We start from the raw sequence: 20163 nt of genomic DNA on the forward strand, positions 1-20163 counted from the left end.
TGAATCAATTGCTTTCTTACGGGTCTGAGAACGTGTTTGTATAAACGCGACCCCAGTACCTGAAATAAAGAAAAGAAGAAAAGTGAGAAGAGAATAGAATCCTAGTCAGTGAATTTTAATGCACACTGATGACAAGTACATAAACTAATTAATTAACACCGAGTCCCCGGCAGCGGCGCCAAAAACTTGTTCGCAAAAATCTACACGCAAGCGCACGTGATCACAAGTAATATATTAAGTTCGTTCCCACAGAGACTGGTGAATTAAGAATACGCACCTATGCAACAATGTATGATCAATTATCACTGCCAAGACAATTAACAAGGATGTTTTTCTTTTATACTAATAACTAAAATTACTAATCAAATTCAGAATAGGAAAACACATGGGATTCTAACTTCATTATCGAATTCATCTAGAATTGGAATTACTGATTAACATGCGACTGTTGATCCTAATCAGACAACACGAAAGTAATACATGCCAACTCTCGTTGCACACATATCATACCACTCAAAATCCATAATTAAGACAGAAATCTCATGGACACCAACAAAGCTCAGACCCTATATCTCTATAGCGGTAGTGTAAGCAGAGAGGTTTAATAACAAGTCGTCTATCGTGATTACACAGGGTGATAAAAATAGTTCAAGTCTACCACAAATTATGCTTCATTCACATAATCCTATGTTTACATGGCATAGTTCTAAATTCAATCATCCACTCTCGCTTCAGAAAGAATTAACAAACAACTTAGAAGTTAGCTACGCTCCTAAGAAGAATAAGCACGGCTCATGCAAAGAAATCAACATACGTCACAAAATCACATAATTAATATTCGTTACTAGACTACATCGATAAATCCATTAGAATCCCATGAAGGCGGTTAGTTCATAATCGAACTAATCGACATCATGGGTTCTAATGAAAACATGATAAATAAACGACAAGAATTAACGGAATAAAAATGCTTGAATTAATAATAAAGATCACACGTTACAGATTTGATGTTCACGATCTCGCTCGAACTGTCACTTCCTCGCGAAGAACGATCTAATACAAACTGATAATGTGCTTGAATGATTAACTGAAAACTACGATATTGTTCTCTACTAAACTACTTCTACGAGGCTAGGGTTTTACACATGAGAATTTAAAATAAATTGACCAAGTCAACCGGGCCTCGACCGCTGCTAAAATCCGTCAGAAAAGCTGTAAAAATCGGCCCGGGGAACTTCTGCTGGGCGCGGCCGCGCTAAACTAGCGCAGGCGCGCTAGTGGCAGCAGTAAGTAGCGCGGGCGCGCTACTGTCTATCATGGCAGCCCTATTTCTTCGTTTTCAGCTCGTTCTCGCGTGCACGTCCTTCCTCGCTCCTAGTACTACTTCCGTAGGTGATCACGGTTGCATTTAGCACATGCAACAAGCCCTTTAAACCCCTAGATAGCTCTAGTGGACGAGTGTGTTCTCGTGAGGGTTTGTAGAAGATGTACCCACAAAATCCCAAGTCGTGATGAATCCACAATTCTCTATTCTTGCAATTAATGCACCAAAAACAACCTAAAATGATAGAAAATCACTTCATCACCTCAACTCGTGACCTGCACAGAAAAACACTAAAAACACATCAAAAGACACTAAACACTTAAGTACAACCAACCAATTTAAGTGGAAATGAAGGCTTATAAGTGCGTATAAATACCACTTATCACACCCCCAAACTTAAACTGATGCTTGTCCTCAAGCGTCAACGACACTATACAATAATACAATGCAATGCATGAATGCAACTACTTGATGAATGAGTGAACTATGAAGTAATTGCCGTGCCAATTATAATACCTCAGATTGTGCTAATGTTCTCGAGTTTCATCTCTCTCGCTACCAAGTCAATTACTCTTCTATTTACAAGTGTGGAGTGCCAGTGTGTGCAAGCATGCTCTTTTATTGAGACAAGACAAAAACTACTACTCCCACAGAGTCCCAATCAAGAATCGTAAAAGTTTAAAACTAACACCCCGTCACTCCCGTCCAACTAAAAGCCAAGGTCCCAAAGAATATCCACACCCTTCTATTTTATTCCATATTGATTAATTGCTCGGTCTAAGGTTAGAGCGCTTCGCAGTGTAAATGCGTTACGAACACCACAAGACTTCACACACCAATTATTCACTCTATTCTAGTGGTTTATTTAACCGTGCAATGGTTGAGATCCCTAAAGATTTATGCACTAGTACCCATGTAGCGAGCGTTGGGTCAACAATCCCAAACCACGAAGGGCTTTAGGTTGTTAGGCACAAAGTCCCCTCAGGCTTAATTACTCGAGTACTAATGAGCTCAACCTAGTTAATTCTACCACTTATTTTTTCTAGTGAATTTATTTACTACTATTTTTTATTTTTTTCTTTTTCTTTCTTTTTTTTTTCTAGAAAGGTATATCTACTCCTCAGTTCCCCCAAACTTAAGATTTACAGATCTAAGCTGAAGGGTGTTCAATTCAATCCTAGAATTCATGGAATTTCGTCTAAATCCTATCTCAAGAACATATGTGAATTACAATTTCCAACACAAGCAATTTTCAAGTACTAACCTAGCATTGCAATTGAAACTACTAATCAAGAACTACGCACATAACTCATCATAGGCAATTAGCTTGGCTTAACTTCATAATTCATGCAAATGCTCGTGATACTAACTACGACAATAAAAAAAAATGAGAAAAATAAAAATAAGAAAAAAAAACATGAGAAAACATAGAAAACATGAGAAAAATAAAATAAACGTGAACTACATGAACTAACTAACACATGCACTAATAACCCATGCAATAATAAACTACATTATAATAATATGCTCTTCCTTAGATTACCACCCCCAAACTTAAAATTTTCAATGTCCCCATTGAAAGTGATAAAAAGGCTAGAGCACCCACATACCTACTCGGAGTCCGAGTCCTCCCCCTCCTCTGCTGGAGGTGAATCAGGTGGAGGATACTGCATCCCTGCTCCGAATACTGGCCACTGAACTGTGACCCCCTGTGCCTGAAAAGCACTACCTAGAGCCTGTGTCAAATCAAACGCAAACCTCTGGTGGATGTCATGCATCGTGTCCATCCGTCTCGCTAGTCGGCGATAATGAACATCTCCCATCGGTTCGGAGCTCCGCTCCGTCTGAGAAGTACCAGCTCCAGAAGCTCTAGTCTGCTCCCTCCTCACAAATGCTGGACGTCCCCCTGGCATCTCATCATATATGTATCCTAGGCCTCGAGGGTGGGGAACTCCTCCTTCCCACTCTGTCATCCGACTGATCGCCGAATGATCAATAGGTGTTGCCGGCAACTGTAATTGCTCGTTGGCTGGCCAACGCACACCACTCGATCGACAGAGCTTCGTAACAATTGTGCCATATGGAATGGCACCAGTGGTTCCTCCCTGTAAGAACCGCAGAATCCCCTGATGAATAACATGTCCCAGATCAATATACTTGCCCGAGACAATCCCAAAGAGCAGAATAGCTCTATCCACTGTCACCTCATGCCCATGTGAAGATGGCATGATGTTAGCACAGATGAAGGCGTTCCACGCCTTCGCATACCGGTTCAACGCGGCTGCTGGAAACGAAACATGTGCCGGCAAAGGAGGTGCAGTCATCTTCCAAGTCGTGTCCGGCACACACATATCATACACCAACCGCTCAAAATCTATCGGATCATCATCAAACCGGCGTTTAGCACGCCCGATCCTCTCCACGACCCAATCTTCTTCATTACGGCGCTTGGCACGCCCCCCAATAACTCTACGGATCGCCTCCGCACTATAATCAACACGGATTCCCCGCACCACCGTGAATCCATCGCGATTCTCCTTGGCATTAGCATAAAACTCTCGAATAATAGCCAAGGGAACCGCCTCCGGAGCCTCGCAAAAAGACTCCCAACCCCGTTCTTGAATCATGTTCAAGAGCTCACCATCTTCCGCCGTGGGTAAGAATCCTCTCTCCTTAACTATCGACTTATTCATAAGCCGTTGAAATTCGGTTCGTGCACCATCGGAAGTGAACTCAACCTCACCCATCGAGGAAGAATCGCTAGATGTAGGGGCTTGGGTGCTTGGTCCTTGTGATCTTCGGGCTCTTTTGGGTGCCATTGGTAGAGATTTAGAGTTGCAAGAGATTTGTGTGTAGTGGGTTTGAGAGAATTGGAGGTAGTTGTGTGTATGGATGTGTATATATAATTAGGGTTTAGAGAATTATAATGGGATTTGGAGATGGGTTTTGTGTTTATATAAGGATTGGAGAGCTGAGTTAGGGTTTTATGGGATGTATTTCGGGCTAGGCATGCAAAATTAGGATTGTGGGCTTTTAAAAACGAAAAGAAAATATTTTTGGGAGAAAAATCGCCAGTCCCGGCAGTCAGTAGCGCGGCCGCGCTAAGTGTAGCGCGGGCGCGCTGTGCACTTTAGCGCGGGCGCGCTGGACACTAGCGCGGGCGCGCTAGTGTCTGACACCGGAGGCTGATTTTCTCGATTTTTGTGTTTTTGAGGTTTACAATGGTACAATGTGGTTCCAATGCGTGGGTTGCCTCCCACGAAGCGCTTGTTTAACGTCGTTAGCTCGACGTGAAGTCCAGAATTAATCCGATTCCGACTGAAGAATCGTGGTTTGTACCTCACGATTCACATTTCCGCCAAAGTAAGGCTTCAACCTTTGACCATTAACCTTAAATGATTCATCCGGTGATTTTGCATAGATTTCTACCGCACCGTGGGGAAATACCGTTTTGACTGTAAATGGCCCTGACCAGCGTGACTTGAGTTTCCCTGGAAACAGCTTCAACCGAGAGTTATACAATAGAACCAATTGACCTACTACAAAAGATTTTTGTATCAACCGCTGATCATGCAGTCTTTTCACCTTCTCTTTGTAGAGTTTGTTATTTTCATAAGCACAGAGACGGAACTCCTCTAACTCATTGAGTTGCATCATTCGTTTCTCTCCAGCTAATTGTAAGTCGAAATTCAACTTCTTTAATGCCCAGTAAGCTTTATGTTCCAACTCAACTGGTAAGTGACAAGCCTTCCCAAACACTAACTGAAATGGCGAAGTACCCAACGGTGTTTTATAAGCTGTTCGATAAGCCCAAGCAGCCTCATCTAATCGTAAGGACCAGTCTTTCCTAGAAGGGTTAACCACCTTCTCTAATATGCGTTTGATCTCTCTGTTAGACACTTCAGCTTGACCATTCGTTTGAGGATGATAAGCAGTAGCAACCCGGTGATTGATATTATATCTCGACATCAAGGTTGTGAATTTCCGATTGCAAAAATGAGAGCCTTCATCACTGATAATGACTCTAGGGACTCCGAAACGGGTAAAGATTTGTTTTTGAAGAAATTGCAAGACCACCTTAGCATCATTTGTAGGTAAAGCTTTCACCTCCACCCATTTAGACACATAATCAACTGCTAATAGAATATACTGGTTGTTGCAAGACGAAATGAACGGTCCCATAAAGTCAATACCCCAAACATCAAATATTTCGACTTCCAAAAGCATTTTAAGAGGCATTTCATTCCTCCTAGAAATATTACCTGTACGCTGACAACGATCGCAACCCAACACGAACTGATGAGCATCTTTAAACAGAGTTGGCCAGTAAAAACCTGCTTGAAGTACCCTCTTTGCTGTCTTCTCTCCGCTATAATGGCCTCCATAACCAGTGGAATGGCACTCGCGCAAAACTCCCTCAACTTCATTATTAGGGATACACCGTCTGAGAATTTGATCGACTCCTTGTTTAAACAAAAAGGGTTCATCCCAAATATACCATTTTACATCGTGAAGGAATTTCTTGCGTTGAGCATAAGAGAATTCTGGAGGAATGACCTTACTCACCAGATAATTTACAATGTCAGCAAACCATGGCTCTTCTGCCTCAACTCCAAACAACTGTTCGTCTGGGAAGAATTCATTGATTAGAGTGTTGTCGGTAGTTTGTTTGCTGTGATCTTCTAGTCTGGATAAATGATCCGCTACCTGATTTTCTGTGCCCTTCCGATCTTTAATTTCCACATCAAATTCTTGGAGTAATAAAACCCAGCGAATTAGTCTTGGTTTAGAATCCTTCTTTGAGATGAGATACCGAATGGCTGCATGATCAGTATATACCACTACCTTTGTTCCAAGAAGATAAGACCTGAACTTCTCAAAGCTAAAGACAATAGCTAGAAGTTCTTTTTCAGTAGTAGTGTAGTTCAATTGTGCATCATTTAATGTTTTGCTGGCATAGTAGATAACATGAAACACATTACTTGTTCTCTGGCCCAGTACAGCTCCTACAGCATAATCACTGGCATCACACATTAATTCGAATGGTTTACTCCAATCAGGTGCAGTGATGATAGGTGCTGATGTCAACTTCTTTTTCAAGATTTCAAATGCTTCCAAGCACTCCTCATCAAATTTGAATGGAATGTCTTTCTCTAACAGATTGCAAAGAGGTTTAGAAATTTTTGAGAAATCCTTGATGAACCTCCGATAGAAACCTGCATGACCAAGGAAGCTTCGGATGCCTTTGACTGAAAGTGGTGGAGGAAGATTTTTAATTGTTTCCACCTTCGCTTTATCGACTTCTAGTCCTTTGGCAGATACCTTATGCCCCAATATGATTCCTTCTTGCACCATGAAATGACATTTTTCCCAATTGAGAATCAGATTAGTTTCCACACAGCGCTTAAGAACCATTCTAAGATTCGTGAGGCATTCGTCATAAGATGTTCCAAATACAGAAAAGTCGTCCATGAATACCTCCACATTGATGCCGATCATCTCTGAGAATATTGCCATCATGCACCTTTGAAAGGTGGCTGGTGCACCACATAAGCCAAAAGGTACTCTTCGGAATGCGAAAGTACCATAAGGGCATGTAAAGGTTGTCTTTTCTTGATCCTCCGGAGAAATAGCAATCTGATTATAGCCAGAATACCCATCTAACAGACAATAGAACTCATGGCCAGCCAACCTGTCAAGCATCTGATCAATAAAAGGCAGAGGGAAGTGATCTTTTCTTGTAGCTTTATTTAGCTTTCTGTAGTCCATGCAAATCCTCCAACCAGTGACAGTTCTAGTTGAGATGAGTTCCCCTTTTTCGTTGGCTACTACTGTCATGCCTCCTTTCTTAGGCACACATTGTACTGGGCTCACCCATGAGCTATCTGAAATTGGATATATGATACCTGCATCAAGCCATTTAAGAATCTCTTTCTTTACAACCTCCTTCATGATAGGATTTAGCCTTCTTTGTTGTTCCACTGAAGGTTTGCTTCCTTCTTCAATGAGAATTTTGTGTTGACAAAAGGATGGACTGATTCCCTTGATATCAGCTATGGTCCAACCAATTGCTGTTTTGAATTCCCTTAGCACCCTCAAAAGTTTTTCTTCTTCCTCACCTGACAAGTTAGATGCAATAATAACAGGAATTGTAGAACCTTCACCAAGAAAAGCATACCTCAAGTGATCCGGTAGCGGTTTAAGTTCAAGTTTAGGTGCTTCGATTACTGATGGTTGTAAAGGTTTGTGATCTTCCTTTTGTTCCTCCAAGCCAAGAGATTCGACAGGTGGTTCAAAATTCCTTCTCCAAGGTGATGAGTTAAGATGATGGATTTCTTCCAATTCTTCTTCACTGTCCAATTCCTCATCATTGGTAAGGATTGCTTCCAATGCATCATTCTGTAAAACCCGCTGGCTATTAGCTTCTGCCGTAGTATCAAGCACATCCATACTGAAACAAGATTCCTCATCAGTTGGTAATTTCATTGCATTGAATACGTTGAACGTGACCGTCTGATCTTGTATTCTCATTGTAAGTTCCCCTTTTTGGACATCGATCAATGTTTGCCCGGTAGCTAAAAAGGGTCTACCCAAGATGATAGGAATCCTTTTGTCTTCTTCAAAGTCAAGAATCACGAAGTCGGCTGGAAATATTAATTGATCAACCTTGACTAGCACATCTTCAATTATACCCCTTGGATATGTGATCGAACGATCAGCCAGTTGTAAGGACATGTTTGTCGGCTTGAGCTCTGGCAGGCCAAGTTGTGTGAAGATAGATAAAGGCATCAGATTGATGCTAGCTCCCAAGTCGCACAGACACTTATCAAAAGAGAACTTCCCAATAGTGCAAGGGATAGTGAAGCTTCCCGGATCTTTAAGCTTAGGTGGTAATTTCTGTTGAAGCACAGCACTACATTCCTCCGTTAAAGCCACTGTCTCTAACTCCTCGAGCTTTAGCTTTTTTGAAAGAATACTCTTCATAAACTTGGCATAGCTAGGCATTTGCTCGAGTGCTTCAGCAAACGGGATGTTGATGTGAAGCTTTTTGAACACTTCAAGGAATTTACCAAATTGCTTATCCAGCTGCTGTTTTTTTAACCTCCTAGGAAATGGAGGTGGTGGATATAATGGTTTTGACACCGGAGCAGCTGCAGGGATAGCCTTATCTTTTTCAACAGTAGGGTTGATTCCAATTGTGTTTGAAGGAAGTTCTGCTGGAATTTCTTGCGGTTCATCACCCTGATCTTGTACTAATGTTGAGGTAGGCCCTGTTGTAGTTTTTCCAGATCTCAGCGTAATGGATTGGACTTGCTCTTTAGGGTCCCTCTTACCTGGTACCTCTGTATCACTAGGGAGATTCCCCTGTGGTCTGCTCAGTAAAGCATTAGCTAACTGACCGACTTGTGTCTCTAAAGCTTTTAAAGTTACTGCCGGACTCTTGTACATGAGCCTTAGTTCTTCCATGTCAGACCTTTCGTTAGCTGAATGCCCATGATTCTGAAATCCCGGAGGGTGATATGGCTGTTTAGGTGCATACTGTTGTGAAGTCCCAGCCTGACTGTACTGTTTAGGTCCCTGTTGAAATCCGTGTTGAGGTTGATTATACCCCTGATTATTACTCCAGCTGAAATTAGGATGATTTCGGTTGTTAGGATGATAAGTAGCTGGAGCAGGCTGTTGACCTCTCTGAAAGTTGCTCACAAATTGTGCTGATTCACTAGAAATGGCACACTGATCAGTAGCATGAGTACCAGCACATAATTCGCAAATAGAGATTGGCTGTTGAATTCCTTGGTGAGCCAGAGAATCAACTTTCATCGTGAGAGCTTTAAGTTGAGCTGCTATAGCTGTAGATGTGTCAAGATCAAGAATTCCGGCTACCTTCCCTTGAGTAAGTCTTTGAGTAGGGTTTTGATATTCATTAGCAGCCATCATTTCAATAAGATCATAAGCTTCTTCATAACTCTTAGCCCATAGCGCACCTCCAGAAGCAGCATCAAGCATAGGTCTGGATTGAGGTCCAAGACCATTATAGAAACTGTTTATTTGCATCCAATCCGGCATGCCATGATGGGGACACTTCCTTAGCATCTCCTTATATCGCTCCCAGGCTTCACAGAATGTTTCTCCTGATTGTTGAGAGAATTGAGATAGAGCATTTCGTAGTGCAGCAGTCTTTGCCATGGGGAAGAATTTAGTAAGAAATTTCTGAGCTAGATCTTCCCATGTAGTAATCGAACCAGATGGTAAAGAATGTAACCATCCCTTAGCCTTATCTCTCAGTGAAAATGGGAAAAGCCTTAGCTTCACAGCTTCATCAGAGACGTCATTAAATTTGAAAGTGTCACAGATCTCTATAAAATTTCGTATATGCATATTGGGATCTTCAGTAGGAGAACCCCCATACTGTACCGAGTTCTGGACCATTTGAATAGTTCCTGGTTTGATTTCAAAGGCTTTGGCTGCGATTGCAGGCCTGACAATGCTTGATTGGATATCATCGATCTTTGGCATAGAGAAATCCTTCAATGCCTTACTGTCTGGTTGTGCTTCAGGTTCTGTCATTGTTTCAGAATCAGAAGAAGAAGTAGAAGATGAATCAATTGCTTTCTTACGGGTCTGAGAACGTGTTTGTATAAACGCGACCCCAGTACCTGAAATAAAGAAAAGAAGAAAAGTGAGAAGAGAATAGAATCCTAGTCAGTGAATTTTAATGCACACTGATGACAAGTACATAAACTAATTAATTAACACCGAGTCCCCGGCAGCGGCGCCAAAAACTTGTTCGCAAAAATCTACACGCAAGCGCACGTGATCACAAGTAATATATTAAGTTCGTTCCCACAGAGACTGGTGAATTAAGAATACGCACCTATGCAACAATGTATGATCAATTATCACTGCCAAGACAATTAACAAGGATGTTTTTCTTTTATACTAATAACTAAAATTACTAATCAAATTCAGAATAGGAAAACACATGGGATTCTAACTTCATTATCGAATTCATCTAGAATTGGAATTACTGATTAACATGCGACTGTTGATCCTAATCAGACAACACGAAAGTAATACATGCCAACTCTCGTTGCACACATATCATACCACTCAAAATCCATAATTAAGACAGAAATCTCATGGACACCAACAAAGCTCAGACCCTATATCTCTATAGCGGTAGTGTAAGCAGAGAGGTTTAATAACAAGTCGTCTATCGTGATTACACAGGGTGATAAAAATAGTTCAAGTCTACCACAAATTATGCTTCATTCACATAATCCTATGTTTACATGGCATAGTTCTAAATTCAATCATCCACTCTCGCTTCAGAAAGAATTAACAAACAACTTAGAAGTTAGCTACGCTCCTAAGAAGAATAAGCACGGCTCATGCAAAGAAATCAACATACGTCACAAAATCACATAATTAATATTCGTTACTAGACTACATCGATAAATCCATTAGAATCCCATGAAGGCGGTTAGTTCATAATCGAACTAATCGACATCATGGGTTCTAATGAAAACATGATAAATAAACGACAAGAATTAACGGAATAAAAATGCTTGAATTAATAATAAAGATCACACGTTACAGATTTGATGTTCACGATCTCGCTCGAACTGTCACTTCCTCGCGAAGAACGATCTAATACAAACTGATAATGTGCTTGAATGATTAACTGAAAACTACGATATTGTTCTCTACTAAACTACTTCTACGAGGCTAGGGTTTTACACATGAGAATTTAAAATAAATTGACCAAGTCAACCGGGCCTCGACCGCTGCTAAAATCCGTCAGAAAAGCTGTAAAAATCGGCCCGGGGAACTTCTGCTGGGCGCGGCCGCGCTAAACTAGCGCAGGCGCGCTAGTGGCAGCAGTAAGTAGCGCGGGCGCGCTAGAAGTTAGCGCGGGCGCGCTACTGTCTGTCATGGCAGCCCTGTTTCTTCGTTTTCAGCTCGTTCTCGCGTGCACGTCCTTCCTCGCTCCTAGTACCACTTCCGTAGGTGATCACGGTTGCATTTAGCACATGCAACAAGCCCTTTAAACCCCTAGATAGCTCTAGTGGACGAGTGTGTTCTCGTGAGGGTTTGTAGAAGATGTACCCACAAAATCCCAAGTCGTGATGAATCCACAATTCTCTATTCTTGCAATTAATGCACCAAAAACAACCTAAAATGATAGAAAATCACTTCATCACCTCAACTCGTGACCTGCACAGAAAAACACTAAAAACACATCAAAAGACACTAAACACTTAAGTACAACCAACCAATTTAAGTGGAAATGAAGGCCTATAAGTGCGTATAAATACCACTTATCAGAGGTTCCAACAAACAGGGAAAAAGATCAACACTGCTAGAGAAAGATGGGAAAGAAGGATGCTGGAGTGAAGATTCATGTTCTTGCAAAGATAACTACTTTCACTGGAAAGTGAGAATGCACCTGCATTTGTTGTCTATTGATGAAAGTTATGTGAACTGCATTGAAAAAGGACCTCATGTCCCCATGAAGGTCTGCACCAGTATTGGAGCTGATGGTGAAGACATGGTAGGCAAGATGATTCCAAAACCTATCCATGAATACTCTCAAGAAGATACTGAAGAAGTGCACAAGGATAAGAAAACCATTAACCTTCTGTTTATTGGTTTGGATCAGGAAATGATTGATAGTGTTATCAGCTGCACAAGTGCCAAAGAAGTTCGGGACACCATCAGGACCATCTGTGAAGGGAATGAGCAAGTGAGAGAAAACAAAATGCAGTTGCTGATTCAACAATATGAGTCATTCCATTTCAAGGCTGGTGAAAGTTTAAGTGACACATTTAACAGATTTCAAAAACTGTTAAATGGTCTGAAACTTTTTGGAAAAATATATCAAGTTAAGGATTCAAATTTGAAATTCTTGAGAGCTCTTCCCAAAGAATGGAAACCCATGACAGTCTCTCTCATAAACACTAAAGAATTCAAAGACTACACTCTTGAGAGACTGTATGGAACTTTGAAAACTTATGAGCTTGAGATGGAACAAGATGAAGAGATAGAGAAAAGCCAAAAGAAAGGGTATTCATCTGTGGCTCTAATTGCATCTCTTGATGATACTGTCAAGGATAAGGGAAAATCTCAAGTTGAAGAAACTGAGAAATTGGTCAAAGAAGAGAGCTCAAAATCAAGCAAAGGAAAAGGAAAAGATGTAGCTGATTCTGGTGAAGAAAGTGATGGGATTGATGAGCACTTGGCCTTTTTGTCAAGAAGATTCTCCAAACTGAAATTCAAGAAGAATTTTAACCCTGCAAAATCATTTAAAGGCAATCCCAAGTCTGACAGAAGCATGGTGGATAGATCCATATTCAAGTGCTTCAACTGTGGAAATGCAGGTCACTTTGCAAATGAATGCAGAAAGCCAAAAGCTGAGAAGAGGTCCAGTGAAAATATGGACTACAAAAAGAAATATTATGAACTTCTCAAGCAAAAAGAAAGAGCATTCATTACAAAGGATGATTGGGCAGCTGGAGATGATTCTGATGAAGAGGAGGAGTTTGTCAATCTTGCTCTAATGGCTAACTCCACAGATCAAGAAGAAAACACTAGAAGCACTAGTCAGGTATTTACTACAAACTTAGTTGAGTTAACTAAAGATGAATGCAATGCTACTATCAATGAAATGTCTACTGAATTATATCATTTGCATGTCTCTTTAAAGTCTCTCACTAAGGAAAACTGTAGAATTAAGGAAGCTAACATCTTTCTTAGTGATAGAAACAGTGCTCTGGAAACTCAGTTCATTGAGTTTGAAAAACTGAAAATTGAATGTCAGACAGCCAAAGATGATCTTTTGGTTGTCTTAAAAAGAGAAGAGATCATAAGAAAACAGGTTGATAAGGAACAAGAAATAATTGCCAAATGGAAATCTGGAAGAGATGTTTCTACTAATATCATCAACCTACAAGGTAGAGAAACCTTTGTTGTGAATGAATGGAAAAGAGACAAGAAAGCTCTTGAGATCTCAGAGGTCAGTTCTAGTGATGAAAATACTGATGATGATCATCAGTTGAAAACCAAAGCTTCAACTGATGAAAGTCATCAGTTGAACAAAAAATCATCAGTTGACAAGAAAGCTCTCAAGAAACTTAACAAGAAATATGGTCCTGTTAAGAATAACTTTGTCAAAGATGAGAATAACTCTTCTGAAACTAGTGAGAGTGTAAACAACGCTCATAATTCCAGTAATAAGACTAAGAAGAAATTGGATGCTAGTGAGTCTAAATCAGAAGAGACTAAAAAGAAAAAGGGGAATAGGAATGGTAATATTGGAGTCAATAAGCACACTAATTACACACCCAATGCTAGTGCTCCTAGGAAAACTTGCAGTAAATGTGGTAGTGTCAATCATTTATCTTTTAATTGTAAAACTGTGATTGCTCCTAATTTATATTTGCCTATTTCTATGCCATATATTCCTCACATGAACTTTTATGCTTTAAACATGATGCCTGGTTTATTGCCTCATAATTCATATTCTCAGACTGGCATGCCATATATGTTCAATCCATATTTCAATGCTTGCCTCAATTCCATTCAAACTTGCATGGTATAAACAATGTATGCATGCCTCAAATGCCTGTGTTTAAAAGCAATGTTGATATTCCAATTTCTCAACAAAAACCAAAGGTTGAACCACTTCAATCCAAGGGAAAAGTTGAGAATGAAGGAAAAGCTGTTAAGACTAACAAATCTGGACCCAAAGCAATTTGTGTACCAAAATCAACTTGATCTGTTTTTGAAAATGTGTGCAGGGAAACCATAAGAAGAATTTGTGGTACTTAGATAGTGGATGCTCCAGGCACATGACTGGTGATTCTTCCCTGCTCACAAAATTTGGAGATGACAGCAAATGATATATTATGGGATATGGCTTGATAGCAAAAGAGAATGTCATCATAGATGAAGTTGCATTGGTGTCTGGTCTTAAGCATAATTTGCTTAGCATTAGTCAACTTTGTGACAAAGGATACAAGGTCGATTTCACTCGTGCAGCCTGTGTTGTCACCAAAGGAGATGACAGCAATGTGGTACTAATTGGACAAAGAAAAGGGAATGTGTATGTAGCTGACTTCAACTCTGTCGAGTCTGAATCTATCACTTGTTTTCTCAGCAAAGCAAGCTAAGATGATAGTTGGCTATGGCACAAAAGATTGTCTCATTTAAATTTCAAGACATTAAGTGAGTTAGTCAAGAAGGATTTAGTTAGAGGAATTCCAAAGATGAAATTTTCCAAAGATGGTCTATGTGGAGCATGTCAGCAAGGAAAGCAAAAGAGAAGCTCTTTCAAAAGCAAACCTCTTTCATCAATTGTGAAACCTCTTCAGCTCTTGCATATGGATTTGTTTGGTCCAGTCAACATAATGTCCATTTCAAAGAAGAAATATTGTCTAGTGATTGTTGATGATTCTTCAAAATTTACCTAGACTTTCTTCCTGCATTCTAAGGATGAAGCTGGGAAAATCATTATCAATCACATCAAGACATTAAACAACAATCCAGATGTCAAAGTTGAAAGAATAAGAAGTGATAATGGGACTGAATTCAAGAATTCAGCGATGAAAGGATTTTGTGAAGATAAGGGAATTATTCATGAGTTCTCTGCACCAAGAACTCCACAACAAAATGGAGTGGTAGAAAGGAAAAACAGAACTCTCATTGAGGCTGCAAGAACCATGATTAATGAAGCTCAACTTCCAACCTATTTTTGTGCTGAAGCTGTGAACACTGCTTGCTTCACTCAAAACATTTTTCTAATTACCAAACCTCACAATCTAACTCCTTTTCAACTCTTCAAGGGAAAGAAGCCAACAATTAGCTTTCTTCATGTATTTGGATGCAAGTGCTATGTTCTAAGGAATCAAGGTGAAAATGTTGGAAAATTTGAAGCCAAAGCAGATAAAGCTATTTTTGTTGGATACTCTAATGGAAAATCATATAGAGTATACAATCTGAGAACCAACATTGTTATGGAATCAATTCATGTAGTTTTTTGATGATAAAAAGATTCAAGGTTTGTCAGATGAAGGATTTCATGACAATCTCAGATTTAAGAATGAAGGTGAGGGTGATCTATATGACAGTGATGATGAATGTGATGATTCTGTTCAGAATACTGGAATTAATCCTGGAATTAATATTCCAACTGATGAGAACTTGGCACATGAGACAACAACCATTGAAAACTTAGCTGAAGCATCAGTTGAAACTACTTTGGAAGCATCAGTTGAAACTCTTCAAGAATCATCAGTTGAAAGAATGTCTCAAAATTCCAATCAATCTAGGAATAATGAGATGTCAAATTTAGGGGGAACTTTTCAACATGGAAAACTGAACTATAACAATGAAGCTACATCATCAAGACAATCACTTCCACCTCAGAGAAAGTGGACAAGGGATCATCCTTTTGAATTAATTATTGGAGATGCAAATGCATCTATACAAACCAGAAGAGCTACTCAAGATGAGTGTTTATACAGTGCATTTCTTTCACAGGATGAACCAAAAGTAATAGAAGATGCTCTCAAAGATGCTGATTGGGTTCTTGCTATGCAAGAAGAATTAAATCAATTTGAGAGAAACAAAGTATGGAAGCTGGTACCCAAGCCTAAGAATAGAACAATTGTAGGCACAAAGTGGGTATTCAGAAACAAAATGGATGAAAATGGAGTTGTCACCAGGAACAAAGCAAGGCTTGTGGCTAAAAGGTACTCTCAATCTGAAGGAATTGATTTTGATGAGACATTTGCACCAGTTGCAAGATTGGAAGCCATAAGAATCTTCTTGTCAAAAGTGCTTTTTTAAATGGTGAAGTGGAAGAGGAGGTGTATGTGAGTCAGCCTCCTGGCTTTGAAGATCCAGAATTTCCAGAGTATGTTTGCTTTTTATTGAAAGCACTTTATGGTTTAAAGCAAGCACCAAGGGCCTGGTATGACACTTTATCTCAATTCTTATTAGATAATCATTTTTCTAGAGGAACTGTGGATAAAACACTATTTTAGAGAAATGTAAATGGTGCTTTTATTTTAGTTCAAATTTATGTAGATGATATAATTTTTGGTTCTACAGATGAGAAACTTTGCAAAAAGTTTGTTAATCTAATGAAAAGTCAGTATGAAATGAGCATGATGGGAGAGTTCACCTACTTTCTTGGTTTACAAGTTAAACAACTAAAGGAAGGTATATTCATAAATCAAACTAAGTATATCTATAACTTACTTAAAAAGTTTGATTTAATGGATTGCAAAGAAACTAAAACTCCTATGCCATCTGCCACTAAATTGGAATTAAGTCCTAATGAGAAATCTGTGGATATCTCTAATTATAGAGGCATGGTTGGTTCTCTTTTATACTTGACAGCTAGTAGACCAGATATTATGTTTTCTACATGCCTCTGTGCTAGATTTCAAGCTGATCCTAAAGAATCACATCTTATTGCTATCAAAAGAATATTCAGATATCTTAAGGGAACACCAAACCTTGGTATTTGGTACCCTAAAGACTCTGGATTTGATCTAATTGGATATTCAGATGCTGATTTTCCAGGATGCAAAATTGATAGAAAAAGTACAACAGGCACATGTCAATCTTTCAAAAATCAATTACTTGATTATGGTTTAAATCTTTCAAAAATCCAAATATTCTGTGACAACACCATTTCTATTGCTATAACTGAAAATCCAGTGCAGTATTCAAGAACCAAGCATATTGACATCAAATATCACTTCATAAGAGAACATGTGATGGCTGGTACAGTTGGAATACATTTTGTTCCAAGTGAAGAACAAATTGCAGATATTTTCACAAAGCCTCTTGATGAATCCACATTCACAAAATTAGTAAGTAAATTAGGTATGTTAAATTTCTCCTAATTTATAGTGAATTTGTCTGTAATTTGGCAGCCAGAGTTTGACTAAATTTAATTTCTCAAAATTAAATTAGTTATGACTCTGGATAAAATGTGTAGTATTTCAACTGATGAAATAGTGAAATTGTTTCAACTGATGTTTGAAACAATACTCTATTGCCTTATTTTTCTTCCAACTGATGACATTAGCTGAAAACGCTTTCAACTGATCTTCATCAGTTGAATAAGAAGTTTAAAGAGGCGCCTATTTCATCCGTTGAAACTATCATCAGATCTGAGTAGTTGAAATTTCTTTTATCTCTCCTCCACTTTATACATACAATCGTGTGTGTAATCTTTGTAGAGTTAAATAAAAGTTATTTCTTCTCAACGGTAATTTCTCAGCCAATCACAGCAATTTTCTGAGAAAGTATATAAGTATTTTAGTTTATTTTCATTTCTTTTCATCACACTCTTTCGAATTCACAAAGCCCTCTTCTCTATCTGTGCAAAAAAAAGCTCTTACTTTCTTCAAGCTTTTTCTGTAACTACAATGGCTCCAATGAAGAAATCCACATCTCCTATTAACTTCATTTATGAGAAGAACAATTTCGCATCATTTGTGGACAAAGAGTTTGTTGAAGAAAAGGAATTTCATAAGATGATGGAGTTCATAAAGGCAAGTCAGTTGTCTCATGCCATGCTCTCTACTCCGATAATCTGTCATGAAGTGATAGAGGAGATTTGGACAACTACTGAATTCAATAGTGAGGATGATACTATCTCTTTCACTCTTAAGAATAATGTTCATACTATTAACTATGATGTCATGAATGCATGTTATAAGATTCCTGAAAATACTGTTACAACATGGCCTTCTGATATTCAATTAGTTAATATGCTGTATGCCATGAACTATGCTTTGCCTACTGATCCTCTAGGTAAAATAGAGAGGAGAGGTCTTTAGAGAGAATTCCAAGAGTGTGAAGGTGATTGTATTCCTATCGTTCTATCTAGAGAAGAACTTGGTGTATTACCCATATAATTTATCATAGTTAATTGTTTGGGTGGACTACGGTCCCGTGGTTTTTACTCCTTTCATTAAGTGGGTTTTCCACGTATAATTCTTGGTGTCTTGTTTATTGTTTATTGTTGTTTAATTTACTTGTTTGTTTCATCGAAGGTTCATACAAGTAGAGATAAGTATTTTCCAACGAAGGTTAATTCAGCACTTAGTTGTTGCCGTTGTGGTCACTTTTTTCCATCAGATTGGCATCAGAACCAGGTTGTGTTTTTGAACTTGTTTGAACGATGGAAACGAATACGAGTAGAATGGTTAATCTGAATGGTTCTAATTATCATGTCTGGAAAGGGAAGATGGAGGATCTTCTTTATGTGAAGGAATATTATCTACCCGTGTTGACAACGGAGAAGCCTGCAAATAAAACCGAGCAAAAATGGACTATTTTGCATCGACAGGTTTATGGGTATATACGACAATGGGTGGATGATAATGTTTTGAACCATATTAGTGGAGAGACACATGCGCTTACTTTGTGGAACAAGCTCGAGCAACTCTATACTCGAAAGACGAGCAATAATAAGTTGAATCTGATTAAACAGTTGATGTCTCTACGATATCAGGATGGCACTACAATTTCTGATCACTTGAATGCATTCCAAGGAATTATGAATCAGTTTGCTGGAATGGGTATCAAGTTTGAAGATGAGATACAGGGATTGTGTCTTTTGGGTACTTTACCAGATTCTTGGGAGACATTCAGGATGTCTTTGTCGAACTCAGCTCCGGATGGTATTATCAGTATGGAACTAGCTAAGAGCAGTATTCTGAATGAAGAGATGATAAAAAAGTCATAGGGTTCCTCTTCACAGTCAGAAGTCCTAGTCACCGAAAGGAAGGGGAGAGCTCAAAGCAGAGGTTCGACCAATAGAGGTAATCAACGGAGTATTTCTAGAGGTAAGTATTCTAATGTTGAGTGTTATCATTGTGGTAAGAAGGGACATACGAAAAAGTTCTGCAGAAAGTTGAAGCGAGAAAATAAAAAGAGCTCAGACAACGATCAGACGAAAACTGACAGTAGTAATGATAATTCTGTGGTGATTGCTACTACTGATGAGCACCTGATCTGTTGTGATGGAGATATTGTTAACCATGCACAAAGATGATATGAGTTGGGCTATTGATAGTGGTGTTTCATGTCATGTTACGTCACGAAGGGACTTCTTTACATCTTATACTTCTGGTGATTTTGGAGATGTAAAAATGGGTAACAGTGACATATCAAAAGTTCTTGGCGTAGGTGAGGTATGTCTGAAGTTTGAAATGGGCATGGAGTTATTTCTTCATGATGTGAAGCACGTTCCAAATATGTGAATGAATTTAATTTCGATAGGCCTTCTTGATGATGAAGGGTATGTTAGCAGCTTTTGGTAATGGTCAATGGAAGCTCACTCGGGGTTCTTTAATTGTTGCGAGAAGAAAGAGGTGTCCGAAATTATATATGACACAACCTAAAGTCTCTTCTGGCATTTTTAACGCGGTGGAGAATGTTGATATGATTGATTTATGGCATAAGAGACTTGCTCACATGACTGAAAAAGGAATGAATATGCTGTCGAAGAAAAAGGTACTATCTGATCAGAATGATATACATTTGAAGAGGTGTTCTAACTGTGTTGCTGGCAAGCAAAACAAAGTTTCTTTTAAGAGTCGTCCTCCCTCTCGTAGAGAGCATATACATGACTTGGTGCTTTCCGATGTTTGTGGTCCCATGAAAACCTGAACCAATGGTGGTTCATTATATAGTTACATTCATCGATTTTCATTCAAGGAAGTTGCGAGTTTATACCTTGAAGACTAAAGATCAAGTATTAGATGTGTTTAAGCATTCCCAGGCTCTAGTTGAGAGACAGACTGAGAAGAAAC

At 39.1% G+C, this 20163-nt stretch overlaps 1 non-coding gene across 1 annotated transcript; it reads left to right on the top strand.

Moving 5' to 3' along the window:
* Positions 1-9389: 9389 nt before the first annotated feature.
* LOC135152458 (small nucleolar RNA R71) lies at positions 9390-9496 on the top strand. The gene has a single exon (XR_010291636.1). It is a non-coding gene; the product is annotated as a small nucleolar RNA R71 (small nucleolar RNA).
* Positions 9497-20163: the final 10667 nt, after the last annotated feature.

This window comes from Daucus carota, chromosome 4 (assembly GCF_001625215.2).
Source record: "Daucus carota subsp. sativus chromosome 4, DH1 v3.0, whole genome shotgun sequence".
Classification (NCBI taxonomy): Eukaryota; Viridiplantae; Streptophyta; class Magnoliopsida; order Apiales; family Apiaceae; genus Daucus; species Daucus carota.